Raw genomic sequence first — 19,233 nt, forward strand, 5'->3', positions numbered from 1 at the left:
GGTGGCTGCAGGGCACTTGTGCTTTCAAAAGAGGATCACAGTGGCAGAAAGAAAAAAAAAGCTCCTCATTCACTAAAAAACTTTCCAGAAAAGCAAGCACAATCATCCTGTTAATGGTTCTAATTGTGGCATCATCATACCCGTCACACTCCAGCTGAACCTAGAACAATAAATATGTGTTCAATTAAGATCCATCAAATGCTCCTAGCCACTCCTGCTGGAAAAACAAAGCGGGCCTCTGGCCCATGGGCCTCGTTCAATTCACCTGGAAATTATATTATGATGCTCTCATTTTTGACCTGCTTTAAATTATCTCCAGGAAAACAAAACCCTTCTCCATTTCTGCCAAGGCAATTGTTCTTCTTCTCACAAGTCGAAAACTTTGGCATATTTTAGCAGCTTTGGGTTTGAAAGGTACTAAAGTAGGTGTCAGCTACTATTACAGTCAAGATCTGCACAAACATGCATTCATACACATATGCTCTCTCTCTCTCTCACACACACACACACTGCAGGCCTAGGAGGCATTTATATGAGCCTCCAAAAAGATTACACATTGCTTCACTAATTATCAGCCAAGGAAACCATAACAGTGTTCCAACAACAGAAGAATGCAAAAACAAAGGAGCTATTCAGCAGCAGTAACACCCAAGGTGTTTTCATAGTGACGGCCATCTTGTCAACTGACAGAAGCTGCTGAATGAAATGAAAGAGAACTACCACAGGCAACCAGGTGCTTCTTCCATTTCACTGAAGTCATTCATGTTGTGAATAGCTATGGGCGGCTTTTAGAATGCGTGCACTTAGTTTAAAACATCTCCAACTGTTAAACTGTCTGTAAACACATATTGCAAACCTATAAATAGATGTCATGTCCAAGCCCATTACTAAGCACATGTGTGCAGTATTAGAGGAAGCAAAATTCCAGTTGCTGGTGTAAATCTGCAGTGACCGGTTTGATTTTTACTGAAGCAAGGCAGTGGATTAATAACACCTGGGTTGCTTTGAGTTGAATAAAATACACCTATCACACTTTACTACACTATTTACACATACAGTATTTGGTTTAGTGTTAAACTGCCCTGTGAATGGAGGAAACATCAATTTCTACCATTTCCTCACTAGACATATGGTACAAAGACTAATTCCTTCTAGCTGTCTATTATTATAAAGACAACTACTATTAGATGTCAAAAACGATATATTTTCATATAAAGCATAGAGCCAAAGTTTGGTCAAACAACCATGCTGTAAAAAGCTGCATGTTTTCACTGGTTACAAGTGAGAGTTGAACCACATGGCTGTAAGTCAGCATAAAGGCTTGTGCAAGTGTGCAGGTTCCAAATGAGCAGGAGGAGGGTAGAAGGCCAGTCACAAGCCAGGCTATAGGAGATGATAAATAATCTAGCTGAAGCCAGCCATAAGCAGAGTCTGCCTGTCAGTCCCCTCACCCTAGAACAGCCCGGGGTTATCATGACGTGCCAGCACATTTGGTGTGAGCGTTTGACTGCTTCACCTCCTAATCGTGCCTCCTCCGGGCAGCACTCTCCTGGGAGGCCTCCCAACCTCTTCTCCTCCTCCTACTCTACCTTTTTTAGCAGACTCTGCTGTTACACTGAATAGTCACATCACTGTTGATGGAGGAAGCTTGCAAAGTGTGAGGCTTGTTTCCAACCGTAGGTCCACTTATACTTTTCTACAGACAACTGTCTTGCATGTTTACACACATTCTATGACTGTTCTTGCATATATTTTAAATCCTTCACTTTCATTTCATTTTGTGTTTTGTCACATATTTTCATAATTTCAGTTACAACATAAAGGAACCATTACAAAAATCTAAGCACACAGTAAAAGACATACAGTTAAGTGTCCTACAAATGTGCGATATTTCAACAATCCCACAGGGTTTATTGATACATTTTGAGAAAACATGAGATTTTTCACTATAATACAATACCTAATAAACAGACTAATCAAATTTCTTATCCATTTTAGGACTGCTGAGGAGCTTAAGCCTGTCTTAGTTGTCAAGCCAAGAAGTGAGGTACACTTTTGAACCTGAGCTGTAAATTGCAAATTTGTTGTAAATCATTAAAGATGATAAGTTAGGAAAGTCAGTGGTATGGATAGTTCTGTGAGTATTGTGAGTTGAGTTTCCACAAATAACAGATATGGCTGCACACATTTAAGCTGTGGGGCGAGAGTGACCGATAAAAATTCCAATGTGACCGAATGGAACACATGTATTTGTACTGCACGCTCCATTGTTGCGTTCCATTTAGCATGTTTTTGGATTTAAACTTGTTCTCCCAAAAGAGAGCACCATCCAACTGTTTAAAAGTATTCGTTGCAATATAAATAAATCCTGTAACTATAATATAAGACGTTATGTATAACATAGGGGCATAACCCTCATGACATCACCTATTGGTTTAGGACTTTTGAGGCTTCAACATTAGCATTGTCCACCACCATATTGTTTTCTGTTAACCAGCAGTGACCATATTTGGTGAAAAAGTGAAACAACTTCTCATCTATCACTAGAAACAAGATCCTTAGAGCTGGTAATTTGCTCCGAAAAATAAAACACTGAAAAACATTTTTCTAACACTCTAGCAAACGCTTTAGATTAACTGTACCAAATAGCGAGGCATAATATTAAAACAGATGATTTCACTAAAAAGCTCCAAAAGACACGCAGGGGCATAAATGTGGTGGAGCCTAAATAACATGTACAGAAGAAGTAAATAGCAGAGATTAGATCTAGTAGATACCTGTCAAACATTGCAACCTCACCCCTAATGTTAGTATCAAATTAGATGATTCAGAAAAAAACCCACAAAAAAATATAACCTGTACTAAAGTTATAATGATGGGAAATCTATAGAGAATACCAGGCTGTAAATGTGATGTATAATGCTCTAAAGCTTTTAAATATGGGAGGCTAAAGGACTGTCTTGCTTTTGGAGCCAGTCTGAAGTGGCACCTAGAGGAACTGTATGTTTTGGCATTTCTGAATTTGCTCGTCCTCTCACCTTGACTTTTCCCCTTAATTGGAAGACAGCACCAGTTAAGACTACAAACAATAGTTTTGTCTTGAACCCTGCTGTGTTGTTGTGGCAATATCATTACCATTTTTCTTTCCAGGTGAGGCATCTATTTCCAAGGCAAATGTAGCCCACTTGTATGTGGCCTGTGCAGGCTGTGGTTTGTTGTTCTGGAACCCATCCATTTATGGTGGTTCATCTTGAACTATATTTATCTCTTCTCTTTTTCTCTCTCAGGCATGCAGGACTATATGAAGAAGAGTGTAAAGAGAAAAGTGTGAACAGCGCACAACTTTTTTGTAAAGGTTGAAAAATATTAATCAACAGTAGGGCTGCACGATTTTGCATAAAATGAGAATCACGATTTTTTTGGCTTAGAATTGAGATCACGATTCTCTTTTCTTTTCCAGTATAAATATTTATTGCACTTATTAACTGCACATCAACTTCGTAACAGTTGAAACTGAACATTAAAACAATAAATAAACATTAAAAACAACAAATGTCTCACATTTTGTCATTGCTGCAAAATGTTGTACTGCTTGAAATTCTGTCTCCACCATTGCTCGACGCTGCGTGTATAGAGCAGATAGTGCAACAATAGAAAAATAGTTGCGGGACGGCACTGTGTAGCGTTTGTCTAGGGTGTTGATCATTTTCCTAAATCCCTCGTTTTGCACAGTGTTGATGGGAGCCATATCTTTGGTCAGGTGATAAGTGATAGCCTCCGTAATTTCTTTGTGCCTGCGGGAGTTCGCCGTGTATAGGGAAGCGCTGTATAAGGTTCCCGTTATTGAGGTTTGGGTGGTTGACCGGAACGGATTTTCTCCTGTCACTTTCTCGTCATCCCTGATGTGCTCTCCGTTGTTTTTTCCCTGCTAATTTTAGCATCACACGGCACCGCTACTGTATCACGGGGTATAAGGCTCCGCCCTTGTCATTTGTTCAGCAGGAAGAGTGAGCGCTTGTTTTCATGCAAAGTACGTCCCGGATCAAAATGCGGTACAATCGTCGTCGTCTTTTTTGTTTGTTTGTTGTTGTTTTTTTTAAATCGTTGTCATTTGGAAATGAGATCGTACATAAGTATGAATCGAGATCGCGATTTTCTAACGATTAATCGTGCAGCCCTAATCAACAGTGTACTTATGCCATTCTGGAAGCAATCATTTTGATTAGGTTGGGGTTATGTTAACTGGAGAGTCTAAATTGCCCATAGGTTTAAATGTGAGTGTGAATGATCGTCTGTCTCTATGTGTTGCCCCTGTGACAGACTGGTGACCTGTCCCTTGTGTAACTTGCCTCTCGCCCTATGGTAGCGGGCATAGGCCCCAGCCCCCTGACTTTGAATTGGATAAGCGAAAGACAATGGATGGATGTATTTTTGCAAAAAATATAAAAAATATTATGAAGACAAGATCATATAAAGAACATAAACAAATACATGGATGACATGAGTCTTCTATGCTCACATGTAACCAAAATTTATCAATGCTTGGATCAGGACATAGCACATAACAAAGAAGCAGCCAGGTGACACATGCCTTCTTTACATCACTCCAAATGTACCTTTTTTGTTCTACTCAATTTTATAATAGTTCCAGTCATTCCTAAGCTTGCCGTCTGTGCCTCAACATTAGTGCTGCAATGGGACTGCAGACTATTTATGCTATTTATTCAATCAGATTTGAAATGGCACGTTATTCTGCTGGTCTAGAGCCAGAGTCTTCAAACAGAAGGTGATCTCAGACTGGGTTTTCTTGGACCTTTGTTGCTCTTTAAAGAAGCATGCTGACTAAAAGAAAACAGACACCCGTGTCCACCCACACAAACTTCTCTCTTACGCTAAAAATTTTGACAGCTCTACTCCAAAGAGCATTGCACCGACTGAGCGAATAAGCCATAGCTAGAACTTGAAGGCTTAAATGATGCAAGAGGGTGGGCAGCTACTCAAGAGGATGAATCAGAATTTCTCAGTGCATGGGTATACACTCTAAATATGAATTATTAAGTGGCTATCATACCCCCATAGTATAAAAATAAATCCAGGGGTGGTTGGAATGAGAACAATCTGAGGTAGTGGACCTGAATACTGATGTGGAAAGATATCCCAAAGGAGGTACAGGTACTAAAAAGGCTGCAAGGAAGTTTCCTTGGATCTCTTGCTGTAAGTGCCTGATCTTGCTGTTTAACCTCTGACATCACGAACTGCAACACACACTGTGGCATTCAGTGCTCTAACATCTCACTGGACACTTTACACTGTCCTATAAGCAAGTTACTAATCGGAATTCAAATCACAGTGGAACAACCAGAAAGAACAGTATGACGCACTGCTAAAACAGAACTAACTAGATGAAAAGGATTGCAAATCTACAAATCCGGATGGTAAAGTAAAAAAGAAAAGTCATGAAAATAAATAGTAAATACATAATAAATAATAGAAGTACTAAAATAATTTTTTGGTACAGCAGGCCTTAAGAAAAAACATTCTCTGGGGAGCCTAAAAATTTGGAAACAAATTTTTAACATCTATCTGTGGTATATGTGTGAACAGTTTGACTGAGCCACTGAATAACATCACCTTTCTCCTGTCACCAACAGCAGCAAAAAAACTACCTGTTATTACAACCACAAATTACCACCAAGTACGAGCATCCGTGTGTCATAAGTAACAGCAGGTATGTTTCTTGCACTGCAGGGCTTAACCTTGAATCCAAACAGGGAGACCATTTATTTACTTCAGACTTTTAGAGTACAATGTGATTATACATCATCCATCCATCGATCCATTCGCTTCCGCTTATCCGCTTATACATCATTATTACTGTATTACTGTATTAAAAGTCAGGCAATTCTTGAAGTAAAAATCTGGCAATAATGGGGATTTAAATATTATGGATTAAATTATTTTTTAAATAAAAAGATTGTCTATATGGTGAATAATCAGATGTGCAAATATATGTCTCAGAAAGGAGAACCAAAGCAAGCAGGGCTATTGTTTATTAGTGAGTACTATTCTTTTTTACTGAGTACTATTTATAACTACTTAGACCATGTATTGCAAAAAGTCAGCAAGTAGATCCTGGTTTGTGGTAAGTCTGCTTCATTATGGCAAAAATCATAGTCATTATCAATACTGAGATCTATGTTATTTAATCAGATCACTCAATGACCCTGCAAGCATAATCCATAATCCATAGATTACTTTTAAAGAAATGTTTTTAAACTGTTTAATTCCATGAAATTACTGTTTAACTTTAAAAAAAAGAATAATAAATGGGAATAAATGGAAATTGAGTAAATGAGCAAGGCAAAGGCCAGCTAAAATGAGAATAAAATGAGCACATAAACCAGAATGTGGCACACTACTCAGTTTTCCTGTTTTCATGATTATCTATGGCAAAGTAACAGAAAGAAAAATTAGACTTACACCAACAGGCTGCAGCTGCAGTTTGTGAGAAATTGAAGATTTGAGAATATCAAGGTAAATGTAATTGAGTCTTTCACCACAAGATGGGGTCTGTCTAAGAGGTCTTATCTCTATATGCTCTTGTGGCTCCATAACACCCTTGCTTGGGACCGTCACAAATTAGAATTACACATCACAACAATTTATACCTATGATGTTCTCATCACCTTCCTGAAGTACAATAAACCTGCCTCGACACAGAACTGTTACAGATCCACCACATTTTGGGAGAATAGTTTCAACTACACAAGTTAAAAGCCAGTCTTGTATGTAGATCTGTATTATAGATATACAATTTATTTGACTCAAAAGTACTGTATTCTGACTTTTGTCAGAAAGATACTATAATCTCATTTTTCAGTAGTACACAAAGACCAAGTGTAATTGAAAAACATCTGGAAAGGTTGCCCAAGAAATGAATGAAATTATTAAAAAATGACACAACTGAGATTTAGGAGGGTGCTATGTTTCAGTTACCGCAAGCTGTGAGAATATCAGGTATGAAAACATAAAGCTTAAAAGTCATTTTTTGGCCATGTTTATTCTTTAACACAACCTGAGTTCTTTAATATTGGATTTATTATAATTTCTTTAAGAATGTTCCATTCTTTGTCAAAATGATCCCTTGCTTAGATAATGTTGAGGTCGAGGCTATGGGGAGGCCAGTCTATAACTGATAGTGTTCCATTGTGCATTTTCCTATGCTTTTACTTCACTGGCAGTGTATTTGGGATTATTATCCTGTTGAAAACTTAAGCTGTTGCCAATCAGATGCTTTCCAGACGGTACTGGATTTTGGATCAAAATCTGACTGTACTACTGACTGATCCCGACACCAGTCACTAAAATATGGACCCACACTATGACTGAACCTAAATTATCTTTTACAGATGGCTGCAGACACTAATTGTTGTATCTTTCTCCTGACGTCCTCTATACACATTGAACCAAATATTTCAAATTTGGATTTATCACTGCATAAGACCTTTTGCTGTTGATTTTCAGTTCAGTTCTTATGTAATTTATCATAACTCAGTCCCTTCTCCCTTCCAGGAGAATGGCTTCTTAACAGACACTCTTTAGCTGATATCAGTTATGATGAGACTTCAGAGAGCAGCAGATAGATCAACTAAAGGGCCAGATGACTCTCTCAGGTCTTGCGTCAGTTCTTTGCTGGATTGTTCCCCCATTTCTTAGGGACATTACTGTCAGCACTATTTCAGTACTGTTCATCTGCAGTAAATAAATTTTTGGGGCTTCCTCTTCTCTTCTTCTTACAATTCATCTTAACTTTTGTTTGTTCGTTTTACTACTGTAATATATTGTTGAAAAAAAAAGTGTCACCACTGACAGCGAGACCATAAACAGAGGGTGTACCCGCTTTAAGCGATCAATAACGTGCCCTAGCATCCTTGATCCCCAAAGTGCAGTATGTTTGAAGAGTGACGATCATTGTGTGTTGCACACGAGTGCAGTAAAGTGAATTACGCCTTGCCCCGCTTAAAGTAAATCAGGGCATGGTTCAGACTGATCGCTGATTGTGCCTAAGCACATAACTGAAACATATCTTTAAAAACTGTTGTGTTAGGAAAATAAAATAATCAATAAAGCATGTAAGAAGTCAACATGCCATGCTTCCAAGAGCTCTGTCCATGTGAAAAAGGGGGAGCACAAACACAAGATAGTTTCTGAGACAAACAGATGTCCAACTTGTTCTTGGGCCCAGATTTATTCGGTTATATTACACACACAATAAGCTAACAATATATGTAATAATTCAACTGCAGAAAACAGTGAGAATAACAAAGAACAATTGTTGCTTGCCTGACCGTTCATTCGCCCTATAATTCACTCTTTATGTCATGATGCCTTAAAATGGGATTTTACAGTTACTCCTTTTATTTCCACATAAAACACACTCTTAAATAAGCCTGTTAAGAAAGTATCCATCAGTATCTTCCATGCTTGGTCCCAAAAAACCTAAAGTACACCACAAAGTAGAAAGCCTGTACTAGTGCCAGAGCCTGACCGTCTGCTTTCACTATCACAGCCAGCTGTTTGTTCTTAGCTGTTGCTCTTCTCTCTTTCTCTCTTCTTCCCTATTTTTTCTGTACTCTAAGACACCAAGAAGAGAATAAAGAAAGGAATAGTGGAAGTTGGTGGGGAAAGAGTGTTTTCTACAATTCACCTTTTATCTCACATACAGTATGTGGCAAGCAGAGTGTACAAGGGGAAAGAAGAAATAAAGTGGAAGGCAAAATCAGAGATGAGAGCTAAGGGAGAGGTGCAGAGAAAAAAGGGAGCAGCTTGAGGAGAAGAAAAAGAGCAGAGCCATATTTCTTTTCTGCGGCATATATTTCATGTTCTCTGATCTAAGGAGGAAATGTTGTAAAAGGCATCCCACAGAGACACAGTGAGCATGGATATAGTTTTTAATTTACACTTTTTTAGCTTTAGAAGTATTGGAATATTATTTCACTAAAAAGCAATCAGCTATAACATGGTCAACTGCCCAATACTGTTGCAGTTATGCCACTACAACAGCTGTGACCTATGAAATCATGAACTCCACAACACATCTGAAGGTGTTCTGTTGTACCTGTCATCAAGATGCTTTCCACTCAACTTATAGGTCCTTTAAGGAAATGCATAGTGTTGTACCACTGTTTCCATTCTATGTTTATCACATCAGCTTCAAGAACATAACGATTAACTTGCTGCTTAATAAAGTAAACCCTTTAGCATGTGCAACTGTAATGACATACATAATTTCTGGTGGCTTTAACATTGTAGCTTATCAGTATATAACCTATATTTTTAATCTATTTGTGCATAAGAAGATAATAAAGCTGTTTGAGACAAAACAGTTCATTTCTCCTTGCCCATGTACTACAGCAGCCCTCGTGGTAATTCCCAAGACTAACTTAAGCAAGCGGTGTTTGGTGTGGAATATGTTTAGCTGTTGCGAGCTACCTTTATTCTCCTGACAAACCATAGCTGTGTAACTATAGCAGAACCCGATGTAGCAACAGAAAGACCATCATAAACTGTTCAGAAGTGTCCCACAATCGCATCGAAGTGACTGATAAAGCACTTTTAAGTATAAAGCTTTTGAAGCCTGTCAATGTGAATGCTGATGGCTGGACTGTTGAGTGCTATGAGGAAAATCTGATTCCCTGCTGTCTCTGTATCACTTGACAGGTGAAGACATGGGAGAAGAAGAACGTGGTCCGAGTCTCTCCAATGGCATATCACTCTGGCAACCAATGAGAGTGACTGATGTGGGACTTATTGACTTGCCTGGTTTGATGGGCACTTAGTGGCTGACACTGTTACATGCAGCATCCTTCACTGCTAAACTAAACCGCCCGGCATGATCAAATCAGTTGCCAGCTAACCTCTTTACACCAAAACACTCCTGAGATTACCCTTCAACCCACCATGTATATAGATAAGTATAGAGAGTACAGAGATCAATGCTATTAAGACCATTTAAGTCTGTTTATTTAGTGTGTGACGGGGGGATTAGAAAACTAGTAATTCAGAGTTAAAACAAACAATGACTGATTAAGAGTCATTGTTAATCACAACACATTGGTTAATTCAAATCCATATTGCTGAGTGAAATCAGAGCATTTGAATTTTGCACAAACCCTACAGTTTGGCTTCTGTCTTTTCTGTAGCAACCCTGTCTTCTGTATTTTTGATATTTGTGTGAAAGAATACTGATACTATAGACTAAATTAATGCAGTGAATGTACCTAACTTTAACAATGAACTCACATTGTCTCCAAGCAAATATTTAACGTTCAATGCTGTTATAAAAAGCTTAAATCAAGTTTTTAAAAAATATATTAAAAAAGGACTTTTGGATAATAGTGTTTTCTAAAAGTCTTTTAGAAAGTCTTTTCTAATCTAAAAACTACCCTTTAAGCTTGGTAGCATAAAGTGTTGCACATTCAGGTCAAAAAATTATGCATTCTCAGAGTGAAAAAATAATGTTAATACAGTTTTAAATTAAAACAGGAAACTCAGAGTTTTATTTTTCACAGAAAATGTTAATGGAACAGTATATAATGAAGCGGATTTAGAACCATCTTAATCAAATATATTTCAGGAAGTATTTTCCAGGGCAACTGTGTGATTTCATTTTGATACTCTTTGTGATTCTTTGTGAAAAGATTTTAAGAAATCCATGCTGTTATCTTATTATTGGTGTCTCTGTTTTAACGTAAAGTAATCAAGTTAAAGAGCAAGCTATCAAATAGTTACTCTCTTTAGAGAAACTGTAAGTTCAATGAACTTGTTTGAGATGAACTTCTAATCAGCTGCCAGAAACAGACAATCTCACTGAAGACTGGTGAATGGTATTCATTGGAGAGGAGTTTAACATCATTGCGTCTGATTGACTCAGCTCTCAACCACCATGGGTTAAGGGGGCTCCTGGGGTTAGCCTGACCAGACAGAACAAGAGGGGGCAAGAGAAAGAAAGAGACAGAAAGGCAGAAAAAAGAGAGAGGGCACTTCAGTAAATAGGCAGTCCACAGAGAGCTGTGCAGCAGCCTAATAGAGCCTCTCACGAACAGTCTGTCAGTCAGTCAGGTGAAGCAAGGTCTAACAGGGTCCTAATGAAGACAGCTTCACACCAAGTTGTCTTGAAACTCACAAGCTAAAGAGCAGACACACCTATTATCCATCTTCCATTGTGGGGAATATTGCCCACTCAAAGTCACTAACAAGAACAAAGTTGCACCGTACCACTGATGTCTGCCAGACAGATACTGAAGATAATTACAGGTGTTGCTGAGTAATAAGCATACAGTGCCTATTAAGCATTGTCCCAGTCTCGTGCTATTCATTAGAACTCACAGAAAGTCTCTACACCAAATCAAAACTATATAAACTTACCAGTCACACAGACGCCTACCCCTAAACTAAGTGCAGAAATTGTTTTACTTCTTTGGATTCTTCGTAGGTTGGGTTTGTACTATATGTTTGGCTCCATCATGTTGTAAGAAGGGATTAAAGAGACTTTTTTGCATTATGCACATTTTACCCTAGTATTATTAGCAACAGCTGCTGTGGCATTGTGTAACTGAGTCCTTCAATATGCATATATGGGTTGGGATACAAAGTTTCCACAAATTTATAAAATGTTTCCCAGTATTGTTTTTCTAGAAAACTTTAAAAGACCAAGAGGGAATTTGAAGGATAATGACAATAAAACAATGAGGAAGATAATACACACTTATGTTTGTTTTGTATTTAAAGACAATCAAATACTTTGTCCAACTACAATAAAATCTGTTTTTACCATAGTTTACCTGGAAAAAATTAGAAGCACTTAGAGACAATTACAGTATTTGTCTCATCTAACGTGTAACACTGTCAAGAGCTCCTAAAGACAACACAAAAACCACCAACACTCTGTTTATACTGTGAAGATAGAAAAATACAGGTCCTGCATTGGGTTCCCTTGATGCTCTCTGAGGCCATGCACACAGTAAAATTTGAAATGCTTTTTAGGTTGGTATAGGAACAGTAGATAAGCTGGACAGCCAATCATCACCCTACTATCCATCCCAGCCCAGTAGCATTGCCTCAGGACACAGCCTCTGGGTGGCCTTTAACCAGGCCTCGGCCTGCTGTCTCTATGGTAAGTGCTCCGTCACGAGGCTGCCAGGGGCTACAGCATATGCCATCAAACCCCTGGTGTATCCCCCATGGTAAACAGAGGCACTGCTAATGGAAGCATGATTCTCCTTATGTACTGCGCGCATATCTGTCTGTCTGTGCCTCAGACTGACCTTCAGCTGGCCCACTCCTACACTTCACCGGCAAATGGCTTTACGGCTCGATGACCCTGCACTGCCTGACTTGCCACAAGTGGGAAATGAAAAAAACGAAATTTAAAAAAAAAAACAGAAAAAGAAAGTAAATGGGTAAGAGTGAGAAAGTGAGAGAAAGAGCTCATCTCTCCTTGACCTCGGGGTTCAAAGATAGGCAACATCTGCCCTGCAACAATATAAGTTTGAACTGTTTACAGATATGCAATTAGTACATACATTTACATATAGAAGCACAAACAATGTCCAGTATCTGGTACTTTCTTAGCAGGCTAAAGATATCTTTTACAGTCAAGTCATGATAAAACACGATATTATGACGATGGTATAACTTAAACTGGTAATACAGGGGCTGGAAAACTGCAGAAGATGCAGTTAAAAAAAAAATGCTATATTCACTGTTGTTTCAGTGTTGAACATATAAATGCAGTTCTTTACACATAATGATAGGTTTCTTAGCAATCCACCTATGTGTGAACAGTCTGGAAGGACTGTCAACTGGAAAGTGCTGCACTGAGGATGAGCCTTGGCAAACAAACCTTTATATCTATTTATGTGTGTTGATTGTGTTACGACTGCATGCCTACTGCCAGTCAAGCATGTCATTGCCCAAGCAGTAACTATGTAACCACCACAATCACAGAGTAAAATTGTTTTAATAGACACTCTATATTTCATTCCCTTACAATGGCTTGTGCCCAAGTGTGCGCCAGCCATTCTGTGGGTATTTAACATAATTATAGGGCTTTGTAGGTTTGTAGAGGGGTATTTGGGGGTAGATAAAGCCATCATTACTGTACACATACACTGTCGACACACAATCCCAGCTCTGGGTACAAAGCAATCGCTACAAGTGTATTATCTTTCCTGTACAAGTCTATAATTAGTTTTTCCCTCGTTACAAAGTGGGCATATGTTTCATGGAAGAATGAAAAGAAACAGATTACTTCAAACCTTAACCCTGTCCTATTTCTCTAAGATAGTTTTATAGCAGGCAAAGATAAGAGAAGAGCTACAGGGAGGAACTTTGTAATGTGTCTCAGTATCAGGGAGTATGTGGGGAGTTCAGAGGCAGAGTGGAATGAGGAGCCTGGGGCTTATGTCTTCAAATCACAGCTTTCCCAAGCACTGTCTCTGCTTTATAACTATGACGATGCCAGAAGGATGGGAATTAGTTTTGACAATGTACCGTTACAGATGCTCTTCCAATAAGTGTGTATGTGTGCTCTTTATACACATCCAATAATAATATCAATACAAATCTACAGTGTCTCTAGTGGCTTCTGTCCAATATGAAGCAATTAGTTTATAATACACTTCCTTCCTCCATATCTGTGTCGTATTTTAGAAGTGATGGGGTTTATGCTGGCATCCATAAAACATAAAGGGTCACATTAAACTGCAAGGGAGAGAGTAGATGAGACAGGACTAATTATCTTTATAGCCTGACAGCAATATTTTATTTAACTTCAGCTCTGGGACTTGTGGATGTGTTGGTCAGTGGACAGCAAGCATTAGGAGATTTCATTTTTGTGGTGCAACTAGGCAAGGTATTTGTGACAAAAGGTATTTCCCATCAACTGCTAAAATAACAACAATATAAAAATTTATTTTTTAATTTATTCATTCTATTATCATGGATGAAGCAGGAGCATACTACAAATTTAAGAAACAAATATTTTTATTTGTCCTATTTGCTCTTCTTTGTCGGCTCTATGTCTACTTCAGTTATATTAAGAAAAAATGGCAAAAGCCTGTGAGAAGAAGTCAGTTGAGAGAAGATGAGGCCATAAGAGAAAGAAGATTGAAGCAGAAAAAAAACCCTAAAAAATAAATTGAGTGAAAAAGCCAAGAACAGAGAAGAGGCCAAGAGAGTGGTGTCATGGGAGCTAAGAGAGGCTAGTGCCATGCTATTGAGCGCCTGAAAGAACACAGTCTCTGATTTTTTCCTTTTCTGCTTTTTTCCCTTTCAAAGAGCACTTGAAAGCTCTTCTGTGGTATCGAGCAGGTGGGAGTCTATGCTGAGGCGGACTGGGGCAGAGAATGGGCTGGGCTGTGTAAAGCAGCTCCCTCTTACTCTAGCCAATGCACCGAAGTGAAGGACTCGGAGGTCCAAAGGCCCAGTGGCCCAGAGCTCCAGCCAAGCTGGGGTTTTTTTTATAAAACCCCCAAAAAAACAAAAACCAGCAACTGCAGGAGGACATACAAAGAACCTGTTTCCGATTGCTATATTTGAATGGACTCTAATAATGTAATAACTAAACCTTTAAATAATGTCAAGCATCATTTAACTTTCACTAAAGACAAGAATGTATCTTATTTAATAAATATCAATATCAGTGTGTTTATCAGTGCCGGTGTGTTTATAATGTAATACTAATCAACACAATCTGTTGTGCTATGGCTGGAAAACTGACTGAAATATCAAATTGCGCTGCAGACATTTCAATGGGAAAAAAATGGTATTCACTTGTCATTTGACTGACAATAGCCAGATAGTATTTTACAAAAATAAAATAAATAAATAAATAAAAATTCAGTGGGCAAATGAAAACCTGTGCACCCAAACTTTAGTATGCTCATGACATGAATATGGACATCTCTTTTATCCTTTAAAAAAATAGTGATACATATATAGTCGTAGCCTCAGTCCAAATCTTAATCCATGCTCCGTTAATCATTTCCTTAATCACAGTCATTATTACACTTAGGTTCTCCTGTAGACATGCATAACACAGCTTTTTTTCCAAGCAGGTTACAGATGAACGCAGTATTGATGCAATCCAGTTTTGTTTTGTTTTTTTCTTTTTTCACTTTAATATAATTGATCAAAACAGCAACCAGCCTTTGAACGCTTGGTCCACCGGGAGTAACTTCAAACAGTATCAATTATAAAAAAATCGGCTTGGAGGAGTGGAGTCAATTCCCTATCAATAAAGTATTCAACGGCAATCGCCAGGAGATTAGGGGAGAGATGAGCCAAGTGCAAACCCACAGGGCTGCCTAAATCTACTGCATAGTGAATGCTCCGGTAAACTAAGTAGCTTCAGATGATCAAACAGGCAGTATTCCAATCAAACACTGCATAGAGTTACAGTAACAGATGCTGCTAATACAGTGTTAACCTTTGAAGAACTGCATTCAACTCGTGGCTGAAACATGTGAACTGACATCTGAGGTCTGGAACTATACAGTTACTGTACAAGTAGTTTTTAACGGTCTGCAAGCTGTCTAAATAACATGAGAAATTAGCAAATTTAAATTTGATAAAACCATACATTAAAATATTTAAACTATTCCGGCAAAGTTAATGATTCCTAATAAAGGAGAGACAGTGTCACCTGCTGCCATTCTGTCAATTACAAAAATATATATATCAGTAGAGCAGGGCGATATGGCCAAAAATATTTATCACGATATATATTTGAAAATTTGCGATAACGATATAACCGACGATATAATTGATGCGAGACAAAATACAACTCCACAACATTACTAGCGCAAAAAGACAACCTTCCATTTATTTTCACTTAAACAAGAAGCTGGTTTTTATGTACATTAAAGCTTTATAAAAATGTAACAGTGCAAATGCAAATTCCTTGCTGAAAGTTTAACCAAAAGGCATTTCCAGTAGAAATGGGCTGACATATCCTGAGCATAACCATGTATAATATCCACTGAAGTTAAAAAGAGGTGTTTTGCAACATTAAACTGCAGTGTGCAGTATGTATTTTTCGGACCATAAGGTGCACGGGATTATAAGGCACATTAAGCGAAACAAAGCAGTCAGATAAATCAAACTTTATTAAACTCATTCTTCTTGCTTCCTCCACTTCTGTACCATTGATTCATTAATGTTGAATTCTCTGGCAGCTGCTCTATTCCCATGTTGTTGCAGTCTATTAATGACTAACCTCATATTGTGGATGGATTATCTCAGTTGTTCTCCTGACTGAAGTTTGGTCCGTTTACAACATCCTGCCATGCGATTGCATTTGTCTCTAACCATGAAGAACCTTCACATTAACTTTTATAAGTGGAAAAGTGTTAGTGTTCGTCCTCCAGCTTCACTGTTTATGTTATGCTAACATAGCTGTGTCGCTAGCGATCACGTAGCACATCATTATATACCAGCTAGCCCAACTTCAGTAACCCTACAAACGTCACTGCTGTTTAGTTTCCTGTCTTCATTTATGTTGGAAGTGATAGCAGAACTGTACGTTTGATTTTTTTCAGAAATCTCTCAGTCAGAACATGCTATATCATGCTTAGGTAACTAGCGAAACTAGCGAGCTAACTTCCGCTAGCTTCCTGCTAACGTCTAACTCCGTTAAATGTAATAACTTTAGTTTTCATGGATGCCTGGAAGTTAAACTTCATAGTTACACCTGGTAAAGCAGCAATGCTGATCGTTTTATTAAAGATGAAAGAATTTAGACAGTTTTTAACTCTAAGTGATGCTGCAGTGTTGTTTGACCTGAAGCATACGGAGTTTCGGACCCAGATTACTCCCAGATTTAAGAGCATCTTAGTCCGACAAATATGACAATAACAACGGCCGCTTGCATGTTCTGCAAAAAAAATGTGCTTTGTCGTGTATCTGACGGACAAACACCAAACCAGTTCCACATCACGGAAGTTGCACCATTTTTACAAACCAATTCTGGTTCATCTGTTTCACTCAACAATCAGCCATGTGCGTATGAAAACAAAGGCACTGCGCATGCGCGTTTTACTCCCATTCTATCGCGATATTTCATTTTCCTATCGTTGCCTAACATTATACCGGTATTACCGTGAACGGTATAATATGGCCCAGCCCTATATATCAGGGTATTATTTTGTGCAGTTTTTAAAATGTCAGGGCCCTCTATCATATCGAATGTTGTTGAGACATGTACAGACAAAGCAAACACAAAAAATAAACAACCAGCTACAATTTTTATTCAGTGCGTCAGTCCTATTTTCAGCATTTATATGTTGCAATCTTTTCTAGATCCAGAAATACAAGTTTATCTCAATATGTTCATTCTCAACACTGATAACTTTTCTCTTCACAAACATCGTTTTCATTCAGAGAAAATATGAAAAAGGGACATAATCCTTTGGTATAGCTATTTATAAAAAAAAAAATGTTTGTGTCACTAACTGAGCTCAAATCGACTTTCTGATCCCTCATCTATTCACAATGGCCTTCTGTTTATTCAAAAAGTTTAATCTGCTAAACCAAAAACTATGTTAAGTAAATAAAAACTTATTTTTGTGGCCAAATCTACAGGTTACTTTAAAACAAAAGGATAATGATCTTTAGCACAGGCTTATCAAACACTTTTGGCTAGCTGTTACTGGATCTATAAGGTTGGCCTTGACATACATACAAATGTGCAAACAACGTAAAAAACTAAAATACAAGCATGCAGACATCCATTTACATGCACACGTATAATTATGCATTCATTCCTCCACGGTATCAGCGCTACAGTGTATAGATCTATTGACAGAGGCATGCCATATCAATGACACCTTCAATCTTTTCAGGCCCCTCTCCCTGAAAGCCTCTGTTGCGACACAATCATTACAAATTGATTGCAAAATAGCTAACAATCATGATTAAATCATTAAATTCTTGTCTACGCTTCAGAGAATGGGAAGAAAATTAACTTCCCACCAACCTCATTTTTTTTCTGAACACGAAATAATGATTTTCTGCCAGTCTAATTACAAAGCCAACATCTGATCAAGCCCGCATCCAGAGGGGATTATCACATGCACTAGTATTAGACCTCATTACCAGCCTGAGTGCAGAATTATTACATCTTGTAATTGGATGGTGAGATTTATATACAGATCAGGCCGGTTTCTGTAAGATTGTAATTACAGGCTTCGTTGGTTAGCTACTTATCACTCAGCAGTGGAGTGCAGGAAATCAGCACGTGGAAGAGCATTTCATTAACCCTTCACCCTGTTGGGGGGGGGGGGGGGACCCTGTACCTTCCACGCCTGTTTTAGGAACAACAGCATCATTCACACACAAAATAATTTATCACCTCCTCTTTTGGGCCATACCTTAGTTTCATTAGACAATTAGAATAAACTATCCATTTTTATTGTTGACTGGGTCCTATTTTCTAATTACCCAAGATAAGCATGTAGACTATGCCCTAAACAGAGGCTTCATAAAAAACCTTGCTGGCTGGGTAGGTGGCTAGGGTTAACAGGCTAAAGGCTCATTACACTGCAGTTATGGAGTAGTGTGTGTGTGCATAGAAGATTTGATGTATCCATCCGGTTGGGCTCCCCCATGTATACTGCTAAGAGAAGCACACTATCTTCCCTTCTCTATGCTGACTTTAAATCATGTAAATTATTAAACACACTTTCTCCCAGTTTTTCTCAAGAAGGGCCTTAATTAATGGACGAGGATGCTTGTTAAACACCTTACTTTCCATGGCACAATTCTGCCAAGTGTGATTAGACAGGGCTAGCATGCTCCACTTCATCAGCAGACCAAAAAAGAAAAGAAAAGAAAGATTAAAAAAAAAAAAAGATAGAGGCCACCATCATCATTCCTCATCACAACTCAAGCATTGGCTGCTCTACATACGAAGAGGTCACTCACGAAAACGCAATGTAAATTTGCTCTGACAATGTCAAGCTCTAGCACCTTTTACACATTTTAATAAATTGAAAAACAGACTCAGGCAAATCTTGGGGTAAATGAAATGAAAAATGACAGAGGGAGGAAAAGAGAAATGTGTGTTGTAATGTGAAGCCGATGAAACACAACTCATTTGCTGTTTGCCATCTTGCAACTCAGCAAGAAATCCCTTGATCCACGTGTCATGGTGACACTGGTGGAAAGAAAAGA

Source organism: Aulonocara sp. 'chitande type north' Nkhata Bay, linkage group LG1 (genome assembly GCF_057382095.1).
Source record: "Aulonocara sp. 'chitande type north' Nkhata Bay isolate Kocher_YH1m ecotype deep benthic linkage group LG1, A_spYH_male_GT1.1, whole genome shotgun sequence".
In the NCBI taxonomy this organism is placed as follows: domain Eukaryota; kingdom Metazoa; phylum Chordata; class Actinopteri; order Cichliformes; family Cichlidae; genus Aulonocara; species Aulonocara sp. 'chitande type north' Nkhata Bay.